We start from the raw sequence: 13,826 nt of genomic DNA on the forward strand, positions 1-13,826 counted from the left end.
TAAACACAAACTTATTTTTGGTGGGGGTGGGGGGACATTGCAAAAGCTACTTGCTCCATGTGATCTCCTTTAACAGAGCAGGGGAGACTTTTGGGGGGGGGGCACCGCGGAAGGCTTGAAGCCTTTGATTGCAGCTTTGGGGCTGTATTTTGGATGTAAACAGCGACTGGGAAGTCAAGTGAGTTCGCTTTTCCCTGAAAGAGGCTGACATATGGTTGCAGTGTCTGAGATTCCTTAAGTCAGAGCTGCCTGACCGTGGAAGTGCCTGCTGCCTCGCTCAGTGCTTGATTGTGGAGCAGACTGGGGAAGGGGAGAAAAGGCTGGAAGAGAGAGAGATTGAGAGGGTGCCTTAGTGCAGGGGTTCTCAAACTTCATTGCACCGCGACCCCAGGAGAGGAGACTGAAGCCTGAGCCCGCCTAAGCCCCGACACCCCAGGTGGAGGGGGCAAAGCAAAAGTCTCACTGCCCTAGGCTGATAGGCCAAAGCCCAAGGGCTTCAGCCCCAGGCAGGGGGCCTCTAACTTTAGCCGTGCTGCCCAGGGCTGAAGCCCTTGGATTTGGGCTTGAGCTTTGGCTCTGGGCACCAGCAAGTCTAAGCCAGCCCTGGCGACCCCGCGGCCCACTTTGGGGTCCTGTCCCACAGTTTGAGACTCGCTGCCTTAGTGGGCTTTCAAACAGAGAAAAGCTTATAAGCCACATGCTTTTATGAAGGCTGTGCTGAGTAACCAGAATTCGGGGCATACCGTGCATGCTCTGATATCGGTTCTGCAATCAGTCGATACAGATGTACTGTACTTCAGCAGCCTGGTTCTGCAATTCTGGCTTTGTTCCATGGTACTGTCAGAAATAGGGCAGTTAGATAAACCCTCCAGAAAATACTTTTAATGAGTTGGGTGATAATTTGAAAGAGTTGCATTGAAAAAAAGAATCTTTGAAGGTTCTGGGCAAACAACACTCTAGAAGATGGGGCCTGATCCTCAGCTGGCTCAATGCTGGAACTCTGGACGGACAGACACCAGCTCAGGATCTGCCCCATGAGCTTTCCCTGGAATGTGGCAGTGTAGGGGAAGTGACACGGGGACATTAATTCATAGGGGCTGCTGTCAGGGAGCTGGGAGTCCCATCACATGCGCATGCTGCCTGGGATAGGGGTGGTACTTAACATGAAGACGCAGCAACACTGTTTATTTTTCAGCTGATTTATATGTTTTCTTCAGGTTTAATGCAGTGTTAGAGCTAGGTAATCCTAAATTCTACAGAGAGAGACTCCATGTTTATTGAATATCATATTGCCTCTATATAAATCCATGGTATGCCCACATCTTGAATACTGCGTGCAGATGTAGTTGCCCCATCTGAAAAAAGATATATTGGAATTGGAAAAGGTACAGAAAAGGGCAACAAAAATGATTAGGGGTATGAAGCAGCTTCCATATGAAGAGAGATTAATAAGACTGGGACTTTTCAACTTGGAAAAGAGGTGATTAAGGTAGATGATAGAGGTCTATAAAATCATGCTGGTATGGAGAAAGTGAATAGGGAAGTGTTATGCACTCTTCATAACACAAGAACTAGGGCTTACCAAATGAAATTAATAGGCAGCAGGTTTAAAACACATTTCTTTACACAACACACAGTCAACCTGCTGAACTCTTTGCCAGAGGATGTTGTGAAGGCCAAGACTATGGTTCAAAAAAGAACTAGATAAGTTCATGGAGGATAGGTCCATCTATGGCTATTAGCCAGAATGGGCAGGGATGCAAAACCATGCTCTGAAGCGTCCCTAGTCTTTGTTTGCCAGAAACTGGGAATGGGCAACACGGGATGGATCACTTGATGATTACCTGTTGTGTTCATTCCCTCTGGGTCACCTGGCATTGGCCACTGTCAGAAGACAGGATACTGGGCTAGATGGACCATTGGTCTGACACAGTATGGCTGTTCTTATGAAACAATCATTTTTAAAACCTTCCAAAGCAACACACATGATTTCTGTGTGTTTACCATGCTAAAAATAGTTTAGGGTCAGTAAAGAAATAACTGTGGGGGTACATCTACACTACCCACTGGATTGGCGGGTAGTGATCGATCTATCTGGGATCGATTTATCACGTCTAGTGTAGACGTGATAAAATCGATCCCCGATTGCTCTGCCATAGACTCCGGAACTCCACCGCGGCGAGAGGCGGAAGCGGAGTTGATGGGGGAGCAGCTGCGGTTGACTTGCCGCCATCCTCACGGCCAGGTAAATCGACCTAAGATATGCCGACTTCAGTCACCCCCTCCACCTCCCCAGTGTAGATCTAGCCTAAGTCACAGAATCATAGAACTGGAAGGGACCTCGAGGGGTCATCTAGTCCAGTCCCCTGCATTCAAGGCAGGACTAAGTATTATCTAGAGTGGACCATCTCTGACAGGTGTTTGTCCAATCTGCTCTTAAAAATCCCCAGTGATGGCGATTCCATCAAGTCCTATCATTATGTTTCCAGTTTTCTTTTAAGGTGGAATATGTCAAGCGTTTGATGGGTGTTTTGGTTAAACTTTATTAGTGAACACTGAAACTATTTCCATCTGAACTTTAAGGCTAAGGAATTAAATATCTGTGGGTAGCAATGTGTCCCTTAAAAGTCCCTTATTAAAAAGAACCCTATGCCACTTGTAATACTCTTCTCAATATACATCAGAAATGTGCACTATCCATTGTAGTTTAAAGTGGTTTAGGTCATCAGTGCAAGAAGTGTTAACCGACTCCTTTCTTTGAAACACTTTAATGACTGAGGTTGTGATTAAAGTAACATTAATAATTATTCAATCGAGCATCCTGCACTAGAAGTGAAAATGTGTGTTTGAAAACACTCAGCAATCATTTAGCAGTTGGTTAAGCCAAAGAGATAGGAGCCTTTAGAGCACATGTAGATTAGAATTTGTTTTTCTGGATGCTTGTATTTAGCAATTTTAATGAGAGTTTAAGGTACATTATCAGAGAAGGGGAATATGCATGTAAGGGATTTTTGAAGTCAGAGGAGATACATAAGTAGGGTATTTTCTTCTTTTGCAGGCATTGCATGGGGGTGGTGGGCTGGGGGAGAAGAAGGAGCTGGTCTAAAGAAGCTTTTGTATTTAGGTTACACTTTATTAGAGAATGGTGAAACATACTAATGCACCACAGGAGAGAATGAAGATAAAACTGTATATAAAGGATGCATAGATGGGAAACCTAGTCAGTTTAAAGAAGAAAACAATTACATTGAGGCAGGTTTAGAATCTGAAATTACAAGTCCCGCTGCCAGTTATTGTGGTTTTACATTTTCCTATTTTAAAACATCTTTCCCATTGCTGTATGAAAGACCCACAAGAACAATAGTGGAAATTGACTTAGTGGCTATACAGTAGAAACAGTGCAAATGATTATTCAGTAAGTGCTGTCAAATGCACAGAGCAAATTCTCAGTTATATCTAATCTCTCTATCGATGCATTTGTATGGCCCTGATCATGGTAGTATTTATAGTAATACTTTATAGTGTATTTATAATATATAAGTATATAATATACTTTATAATAATCTTAGGTGTTTTACAATAGCAGGTAAAAAAAAACCCACCAAGAATCCTTTCAGAGAGAGAGAGAGTGATTTTAAATTAAATGAGGTCCTTTTACATTGTATGGAAATTTGAGGGGTTTATTTATGACAGCTATGTTGCAATTAACAAAAAGAGTTAATTATTTGAAAAGTTCTTTATTTTAAAGGTGCCCTGTAAATACTTTATCAAAAAAAGTGATTGTGTGTTGAGTGCTCCAAATAGCAAAGGTAAAGGGGGTTTTCACCCTCTAGTTACATTAAAGTCTCCTCTTTTTTCTTTTCAGTCCTACTTAAATTGCAGTACCATGCTCCTGCCCATCTGTGATGCCCCAGCATGTACCCTATTGTGATGTCATAGCTAATAATAATTCTACAGCAACTTTAATCCAAAAACCTCAAAGCACTTTACAATCATTAGCAGATTAAGCCTCACAATACCTCTATGAGGTAACTTTATAGTGATCGTGTCACTAAAAATGCAGATACATCTCTACCTCGATATTACGCTGTCCTCGGGAGCCAAAAAATCTTACTGTGTTATAGGTGAAACTGTGTTATATCGAACTTGCTTTGATCCGCCGGAGTGCGCAGCCCCACTCCCCCAGAGCACTGCTTTACCGCGTTATATCCGAATTCATGTTATATCAGGTCGCATTATATTGAGGTAGAGGTGTATTTCTGACGTGGAAAAATAGTAGCTGTATAACAGAGCACAGCAGTCTTGCATAACATTTTAGTATAGGAGGTGAAGTACACTGATCCATCTGAAATTGCTGAGGGAATGTAAATAGGCAGAACATAATTGGCCAAGTTCCCAGGGAAACCCACTGTGCATGGAATCGACCTATAGGGGTTGTACAGCACCTGGCACACTGGGGCCCTGATCGTAGTCTGGGCCTCTGGGCACTACTGTAATACAAATAATAAATAGTAGTAGCAGGGTCAGGTCAGTGATGTTTTGGGAGGCAGTGTGGTCCAGTGGATAGGGCACTGGAGAGGTGCTCAGGGTTCTATGCTTGGCTGTGCCACTGGCCTGCTAGGCGACATTGGACAAGTCGAGTCATCTTTACCTCAGTTTCCCCTTCTGTGAAAGGCCAATGTTGGTATTTATCCCCTTTGTGATCTTCAGATAAAAACTCTAAACTAGGTGCTCTTGCTCTAATTAGAGGTAATATTATAATATATAGTAATATTTTTTTATCTTCTATCCCAAAAAGAGAAATAATGGAAATGCAAAACCCCATTTCAATACCATATCACATACCAAAAAATGACTTCTCTGATCCTACGTGGGTCAGTGCCAGTACTCACAAGGGGTTGTGAGTATTGGCACTGGATGTGATGTCACAACGTGGTGAATGCTGGAGCATTTGCAGCCAAATAGGAGCCATCCAGCCAAGCTTTGGAGGACCTCGAATGAAATGTTAAAATGAATGGGTCAAATTCTCTGCTTGTGTCATATGAAGACTTGGCCCAATATGTTGAAGACTCCTGTGAATCTGTTTGTGGCATTCAGCACATCGAATTAGGGTGACCAGATGTTAAGGGGAAAATATTGGGACCGACGTGAGGGGGGTGTTTTGTTTTCTTCTTCTTTTTTTTTTTTTTCACTCACCTATCTGGGAGTTCGGCAATTCGGCGGAGAGCCCTTCAGTCGCGGATGGTCTTTGGTGGTATTTCAGTGGTGGGTAATAAACCTTGCTGCCAAAGACAGAAGCACCTGCCGCTGAAATACCACCGAAGACCATCTGTGACTGAAGGACTCTCCGCCAAATTGCCGCCAAAGACCAGGAAACAAAATATCGGGACAAATTGCGTCCCGACTGTACTCTGGTCGGGATGCAGGACAAACTCCTCAAAATCGGGAAAGTCCTACATAGAATACCTATAGCTCATTTTGTGTAGCACACGCTGAAGACCCAAATATGATGGTGTAACTTCACCAAAATCAGTGGATCTAGAGATCTTGGATTTGTGGCTTAACCGGATTGTTTGGGTGGGGTTGGTGAAGATTCTCCAGCACACCACATCTACCAGCTCGGGACTAACTAACTCTCAGAAAGGATAATCTGTAGCACAATCCATGACCAAGTCAGATTCTTCCATTCCTGAAATGTGTTTTGATGATGTTGGAGACTGACTTAAATCATAAGTGGCTTATGCATGGGTTTAGAGCCCCAGACAAACTTGCCTTCGGGGCTAGAACTGAGCCGGAATAGCCTATGTATAGCCTACTAGTACTTGGCAGCTAGATACCAGCCAGACCTATTTTGAGGGCTTTGCTGTAACTGCTTAACGGGAGATTGTTCTCATGGTGTGAAAGCAGGGCCCTGCAGAGGTTGTGAGAGGTTCTGTGGAAGAGAAGAGAGGATATGGGGCTTAAGGGGCAACCACTGAGCAACAAGAGGGAGAGGAGGCAGCTGTTCTGGGCGGGGATCCCATAATGGAGGAAGTCATCTTCATGCATGGGCCTGCAAAGAGAGAAGGAGGCCAGTGAGACTGAATACTGACTTATTGGTATGGGGAGAGAGGGTGATGTATGGTAGGAAAGTCAGAAGTAGGAGTGAGCGTGTGCATGTGCGTGCATGTATGAGAGAGGGAGTGGAAGAGAGAGAGTAAGATTGGAGGGAGAAAGCTGACAAGGAGTGTGGAATATATAGGAAGGAGAGAGATGGGGAGGAAAAGAGGTGTAGGTTGGAGAAGGGAGAGCAGGAACGAGCGGAGGCCTGTGAGGACTAGAGGGAGAGATGATGAAAGCATAGAAAATGGAGAAGAACAGAAGTCCCAGAGAGGAGGACAGAGCTCCCACAGAGCAACCTGGGGAAGAATGAGGAATAAGGTGGAACTCGGGGCAGGGCAGAGCTATTATAGTGTAAGGAGCTGGGACGTCATTATTGGCACAGAAAATACCATGAAAGGGAAGAGGTAGGGAGAAAACAGTAAAGGGGACAGAAGTGTAACTAGAGTGTTCTGCTGCCCGCCCTTTAACAAGGGAGAGCTCAGCCTCCTATGTGCAAACGTTATATAATATAAAAACCAGGGCAATGATTGGTTTAGCGATCAGCCAGATGGCTGAGACTGAAGCTAGGGTTGCTGTGAGGGGAAGATGGGGGAGTTGCATGACAGAGGGGGAGAATTTTGTTTAACTTAGCGAACGGCCAAACTTGTAAAAAAAAATAGGCCATGCACCTGCTATTACTCTGATCTTTTAGGGCCACATTCTGCCACCCTCTGCTCACTCTGATTAGTACCTTGTTGTGCATTGATTTCAGTGTATATGCTCACTGCGTGAGGTGGAAAAATCAGGCCTTTTGCTTGTGTGTTGCATCATTTTCCACCATCCTTTTCTATCTTTGTCTTTTTTAGACTGTAAGCTCTTTGGAGCAGTGTGTCTGCTTTCTTCTGTGTTTGCAAAGTGACTAGTGCACTATGGGTGTGACCCCAACTAAATAGGTAGCAGATTTGGGGGCCTTGCAAATCAGTTTCCTGTTGTAGGAGAAATCAGTGACATGGAGTCTGGGTATTTTCTTAGTACAATTTGCTTTAGTTGCTCATATACAGCAAACCTGAAACAGAGGTGGTCAAACAATATGCAGGCAATTGTCTCTTTCAGGAATCAGCCCCACATCACTACCCAGTTCCCAGGAAGCAACTGCGCCTCAAGAACTGACTCTAATTAGGGATTATGGCAGAGAGCAAACTCCCTTGTGGCTTGCACTAGTTCCCCCTGAAAGAAATCTTCATCTCGAAACTAACAATGTAGCATACTGCACAGAATGTACACTACTAGCACTCTAAGGGGAACCCCCCCCCCCAACTTGTAAGGGTACGTCTTCACTACCCGCCGTATCGGCGGGTAGCAATCGATTTCTCGGGGATCGATATATCGCGTCTCATCTAGACGTGATATATCGATCCCCGAACGCGCTCATGTCGACTCCGTAACTCCACCAATGCGAACGGCGGTAGCGGAGTCGACATGGGGAGCCGCGGACGTCGATCCCGCGCCGTGAGGACGGTAAGTAATTCGATATCAGATACTTCGACTTCAGCTACGTTATTCACGTAGCTGAAGTTGCGTATCTTATATCGATTTTCCCCCATAGTGTAGACCTGCCCTAAGACTGTAATAGTGCCAACTGGTGACTTCTGCTATAACTATATCCAGCTAGCATAAAGCTGGAATGTGATCTCCGTACTCCACGCATAATTCCTTTGACTTCAGTTGAACTACAGAGGAGTCAAGTGTTACTTGGAGGAATAAAGAGTCAGAATCTGCCCAACAGTAAACAATAGATGGGGCAGGAAGCAAAACAATTCTAACATTCCCTGGCTTTTTCATGATTGATTGTTGCGGAGCCTGAGCGACGTATGACTTAAAGTGCAGTTCTGAAAAGTTGCCATAAAAATGGCATCATGGGGTTCTATATTTTGTTGTTTTACAATGATTCCTAACAAAATGTGGTCAGTTTATATGTAAAAAGTTGTATTTATTTCCTAGCTGCCACCCTGCCAATCCCAACCAGCTCTCTGAAAGGCTTTGAATCTCATGTCTCATCCATAGCTGCAGGCCCTTATTTAAACCATTTATAATCTCATTGTCTTCAAATGTAGTTGGGGATGTGTGGGTGCATGTGCTTGAAGGCTCGCGGGATTGAACAGGCAGGCGTAGCTGAAGGCAGAGTATTTATTAAGTGATGATGTATAAGACAGAAAGAGCTCCACTGGACTCTCAGAGCACCGGCTGAGTTTGCGGGGCTGGCAGGCAGGGAAGAGTCTATTTTTTTTTTTTTTAATATATGAACTCTGCAGATTTGATCAGGAATCCATTAAACAAAAGTCTAGTGCCCCACAATGCCATTTCTTATATAGCCACTTTTCAGAGTAGTCCTGCATTTTAAAGGCCTGAGCTGGTAAAATGTTACTCCAGCTTTCAGGTGGAAATAGCTTGCACTTTGCAGCATCCTTACAGCTAGAGGAATTAGGGAGATGGCTAGATACATATATGGATATGTCTGCACTGCAAATTCCCCCTTCCCTGCCACGCAGTGAGTCTCAGATCCCGTGTCAACTGACTCAGGCTTATGGGATTCATGCTACAGGGCTAAAAATAGCAGTGTAGGTGTTCCCACTCGGGCTGCAGCCTGGGCTCTGAGATCCATTCCTCTTGCTGGGTTTCTGAGCCCGGGCTCAAGTCTGGGAGGGAATGTTTACACTGCTATTGTTTGCCCTGCAGCACATGTCCTGGAAGCCCAAGTTAGTTGACCCGGGCTCTGGGACTCACTGCCATGCGGTTTTTTGTTGGTTTTTTTGCAGTGTAGATGTAGCCTATCTGCTAATGTAATATTCCCAGTGGAAACTTTTGCACTCAGGAATATTTTGTGGATTTGGGAAAATCCCAGGAAGATTTTGTTTTAATAAAACATTTTATTTGGCAGCTTTGGGACAGATATAATCTGGTTTCCATTTGTTTCCTGAATATTAAAGGGGAACAGTCCTCAATCCACTCAGAGCAGCAGAGTTAAATTGAAGAAACAAAAAATCACCTCTCCCCAAGAATAAATCTACATGGAAATTCGTTGGACATCATCTTTTGAAATGTCAGAAATTTGCGAGGAGCAAATGAGCACGGTTTCTTTTTAATATTTTTTTATAACATCAAATTCTGCTTTTCGTTTCCTAGGCATAAATCTGGAATAAATCCACTTAAGGCAGGGGAGTGATGTCAGATTTACACTGATGAGCCGGGAAAAGATTTTTTCCCCACATCAGAAAGAATGCAGCAAATGGGCAATTGCTTCATTTAAAACAGTGTTTCCCAAACTTGGGATGCTGTTTGTGTAGGGTAAGCCCCTGGCGGCCTGGGCCAGTGTGTTTACCTGCCGCGTCCGCAGGTCCGGGTGATCGCGGCTCCCACTGGCCATGGTTCGCTGCTCCAGGCCATTGGGAGCTGCTGGAAGCGGCAGCCAGTACATTGCACTTCCAGCAGCTCCCAATGGCCTGGGCCAGCACCGCGCCAGTGGGAGCACTCTGGCTGTGTATCATCACTGCAATGCAGTTGCCATGCCTTTCCCTGCATGGACATGCATGTCATATCTTGAAATCCCTACCACTTTCTTATTAACTAAGTCTCCTGAAGACAGGTAGCATGACTCTGTGCAGTGTCTTTCACAGGAGTTATGTGATCTTCTCGGGAGCTGGGGGCCACACCGCCCACTTGGCACTCTGGCTGGGGGAGCTAGGGGCCACACTGCCCGTCTGGTGCTCCAGGGCTGGGGTGCTCAGGAGGCCCGGAGCTGGGGTGGAGGGGCTGGTGGCCATGGGATGGGGGGGCCTCTGGGCTTTGGTGGGGGTGGGGTCTTGGGCAGAAGATGTGGGGCCAGGGGCCAGCTTCCCCAAGCCAGCAGTTCACGGGCTGCCTAGGATCTTTGATCTTTTTACAATGCAGCATTTTAGAAATACATTGTTTAGGATAATCTTCCATGGAAAGATCCTTTGGATTAGCCGTTGTGACTAGGGATGTCAATTAATCTCAGTTAACTCAAGCGATTAACTCAAAACAAATTAACTCGATTAAAAAAAATTAATTGCAATTAATTGCAGTTTTAATTGTACTGTTAAACAATTTAAACCAATTAAAATTTATTATAAATATTTTTGGAAATTTTTCTACATTTTCGATCATTGATTTCAATTACAGAGCAGAATATAAAGTGTACAGTGGTCACTTTATATTATTATTTTTCATTACAAATATTTGCACTGTAAATATCAGGTTGTGTAATATTTGAACTTATTTTTAAATTTATTTTTCCCTTTGGCAACCCCTAAGTGAAATTAATTGTGCTGGGTAATTTCTGACACCTGAAAATATAATTTTTTGAAGGGACTAACACAGTGAATCATACCTTGGATTGGAATTCTACAAATATTTGTCCTGTAAATTGAAGCAGTTTGATATATGGATAGTTTCATTTCAATTAAAAATATTTTTCCTGCTTGAACACCTTGCATGGCAAGTTTAGCTTGGAGCAAAGTTTTTTATGGCCTGAAGATCAGAGTAGATAATGTAATGAAAATGCCAATTGCCCCTTAACTGTATTGACAAAACGGGCGCTGCCCATTCCTTGAATTGTAGGCTCTATGTCATCTTCTATATTTCAATGTTTCAAGGAGAGTTTCCTGCCTGTCCAACCAGATAAAGCACATGGGCCTGATTCTATTTGGCTGTGCACCTTGTGTAGTTCCTTAAATCTGTGCAGAAAAAATGCAAAATGAATGTAAAATGTAGCCATTTCGATATGGTAGGATTTTACATCCACTTTGCACTCCCTGGGCACGTTTGTTAGTGACTAACTCACATGCAAGGCAATGGAGAATCTGGCCCTTTGTTTTTAGTTGGCCCAAGATGTTATACCAGGCCTGCACAACATGCGGCCCGCGGAGGCTCACTGTGCGGCCCACGGCTGGGAATCAAAGGGCTCTGGGCTGCCTGCAGCCGCGGGGAGCCCAGAGCCCTTTAAATCTCAGCCGTGGCCGGGATCCAAAGGGCTCTGGGCTGCCTGCACAGATTCCCGGCCGCGGCTGAGATTTAAAGGGCTCAGGGCGCCCCGCGGCTGCAGGCAGCCCAGAGCCCTTTAAATCTCAGCCGCAGCTCCAGCGGATGGGCCGGAGCTGGGATTTAAAAGGCTTGGGCTCCCCTCAGCGGCAGGAGCTCTGGGCCCTTTAAATCCCTTCCCCAGCCCCGCAAAGCTCTGGGTTCCCCCAGCCGCCAGAGCCCCGGGCCCTTTAATTTGCCCCTGAGGGCTCCCAGCCACCTCTTCAGCTGGGAGCCCCATGTTGATTTAAAATCAAGTATCACCTCCCCACCCCCAACCTTCCTTTTTGGCCCACAGCTGTTTTGGTGGGGCGGCGCTGGGGAAGGAGGGTTTGTTTCTGCAGGGCTGGGTGGTGCTGGGGCGGGGTGTTTCTGCAGGGCCGGGAGGTGCTGGGGGGGTTATTTCCGCGGGGCCGGGGGGTTTCGGCCCTCAGCTGTTTTCTTTGGAGTAATGTGGCCCTCGCTGCTTTACGAGTTGTGCAGGCCTGTGTTATACTGTCATCTCGTCACTGATCTAGGTGAAGGACTGATTCTTGCTATCCTCAGAACAGTGTAATTTTTATTTACTTTTGGGAGTGGAGAGGGGGTGGGCTGAGAGTTGTGAAGAGAGAAATTTTGGAAGCATTATTTTTAAATGGCAGCTGTTTAAATGCTGCAACGTAGCAGATATGGAGTATTGGGCAGAGTCGAGGTGGGAACAGGAAAAGGTGTAAGATAGAAGCAAATTGGCACATGAATATTACCATCATATAAGTGGTTTAAAATGTATACAAACACATGGGCGCCTTTTGAAATTAGAGCATGAAAAGATTAGGGATCTATTAGTGGGACTCCCAGACGGTAGAACCCCTTGTCTTTTCAGATGGGATGGGATGAAGGTTGGTCTTGTGCTGAAGCCGCTATGGGTAGGGCTGTCTTTCAGAGGCACCATGGCCAGAGGTCAAAAAATGGGATTTTTCCTCATTGAAAATTTTGATGAAAACATTTTTTTTCCATTTTCATCTAAATTTTCCACTGGAAATGTGTATTTGGTGGAAATCTGAATAACAAAAACAAAGTTTGATTTGCATGTGCTGCTACAGTGCCTCATGGGAGTTGTTGTTTAGTTGCCTCAGGTTCCTATTCTCCTGTATATGCTGGGCTCTCTGGTCAGGCTACATCTCCCATAATGCACCACCGTCTTCTCTCTTGGAAAGGGAGGTGGTGCATTGTAGGAGTCTCTAACCAGGTTGTCTTATGAAGGATACTCCTGGAGAACATGGGCTGTGAACTTAGATCTCGAGAGTCCGGGGTTAGCATCTTCATAACAAGACCACCCTTCCTCCCATGGTGCAGTCAGTTAAATAAGATTGCTTCAGTCAGGTGAACCCTGGCTGGTGAGGAGGGTGTGACGTATATAATGCTTAAAGATTTAGAATGCACCAATAGATCCAGTAGTCTATTTGGATGAATATTGCCTGTGGTTTTCCACATGAATCTCTTGCTTGGTGGATTCTACGGTGGTGGATTTTTCTATTATACTTAAAAAAAATTAGCAATGAGAATTCAATTCTGTTCAGTTCTGGCAACGCTGTATAGCAGGGGAAGAAAACAATATGTATTTCTTCTGTATTTATAAGAAGCACTTCAGATCATATAACTCACCGATGTGAAAATCAGATGCTCAGGTATGGTGGGGAGTGTGTTCTTCCTTAATGTCTTTCATTTCCGAGCAAGCATGTTAGTTCTTGTTGAACTTAGCTGGTGTGAGGATGAGCATTATCTAAGGATCGTGCTAGTATCTTGAAAATGGCACCACCACGTCTAGGAGTATTCCAGCTTGAAAGGCCTTGGGAAGAAGATAAAACAAGAAGCTAAGTGTGAGATCATTTTAAATGTGTTGCAATACTTGTGCGAATGAACCATCTGTGCCTGGATGCTGTACATTGAGACTCTTTTAGCAGCTTGTCATAATTAGTGTTGCAACTTGTCACTTGAAAGGGACACCAACAGCTTAAAAAAACGACTCTGTCCAAAGTTGTTTTACCTACTGTTACAGGTAATGCTTGAGATGACTGTAACTGAAAGAGATTAGAGAAGAAAAAAAAATCACCTCCCTTGCTCTGGCCCATATGTACAACTGCAGCAGCCTATAGGGGCCAATCTGGAGCTTCAAGGCATCAGGGGAGAGTTCTAGGGAACCTCTGAGAAAATTTTATACAGTAAGATAGAGCAGTTGGTGGGGCTGCTCTTACTTAGGGCTTGTCTACATTGGCACTTTACAGCGCTGCAGCTTTCTTGCTCAGGTGTGTGAAAAAACATCCCCCTGAGTGCTGCTAGTTTCAGCGCTGTAACGTGCCAGGATAGACAGTGCACCAGCGCTGGTAGCGATGCCCCTGGTGGAGGGTACTACCTGGAGGGAACTACACAAGCCACGCTAAAGCGCTGCTGTGGGCTTGCCTTCTGTGCTGTGCACAGTACAGAATCTAGCCCTCTGTTTTTCCAGTTTCTTTTGTGTATTTGGCAGCACATTGGTCATAGTCAGTTTCCATTGTTTGTTTCAAAAAATAATCTCATGGAACAACAGGGGAGAGAAAAGTACTTTGCAAATAGGGTAGCATGGTTATAATCCTCCCCAAATTGGCTGTGGGACTGAGGGGCTGGTGTAG

General features: G+C 44.8%; 1 protein-coding gene across 6 annotated transcripts in view; it reads left to right on the top strand.

Annotated features, from left to right (window-relative positions):
• Positions 1-13,826, top strand: part of AMOTL1 (angiomotin like 1) — a 141,734-nt gene that overhangs the window by 37,654 nt on the left and 90,254 nt on the right. The gene's annotated exons all lie outside the window — the stretch shown is intronic.

The sequence above is a fragment of the Mauremys reevesii genome, linkage group 1 (genome assembly GCF_016161935.1).
Source record: "Mauremys reevesii isolate NIE-2019 linkage group 1, ASM1616193v1, whole genome shotgun sequence".
NCBI lineage: Eukaryota > Metazoa > Chordata > Testudines > Geoemydidae > Mauremys > Mauremys reevesii.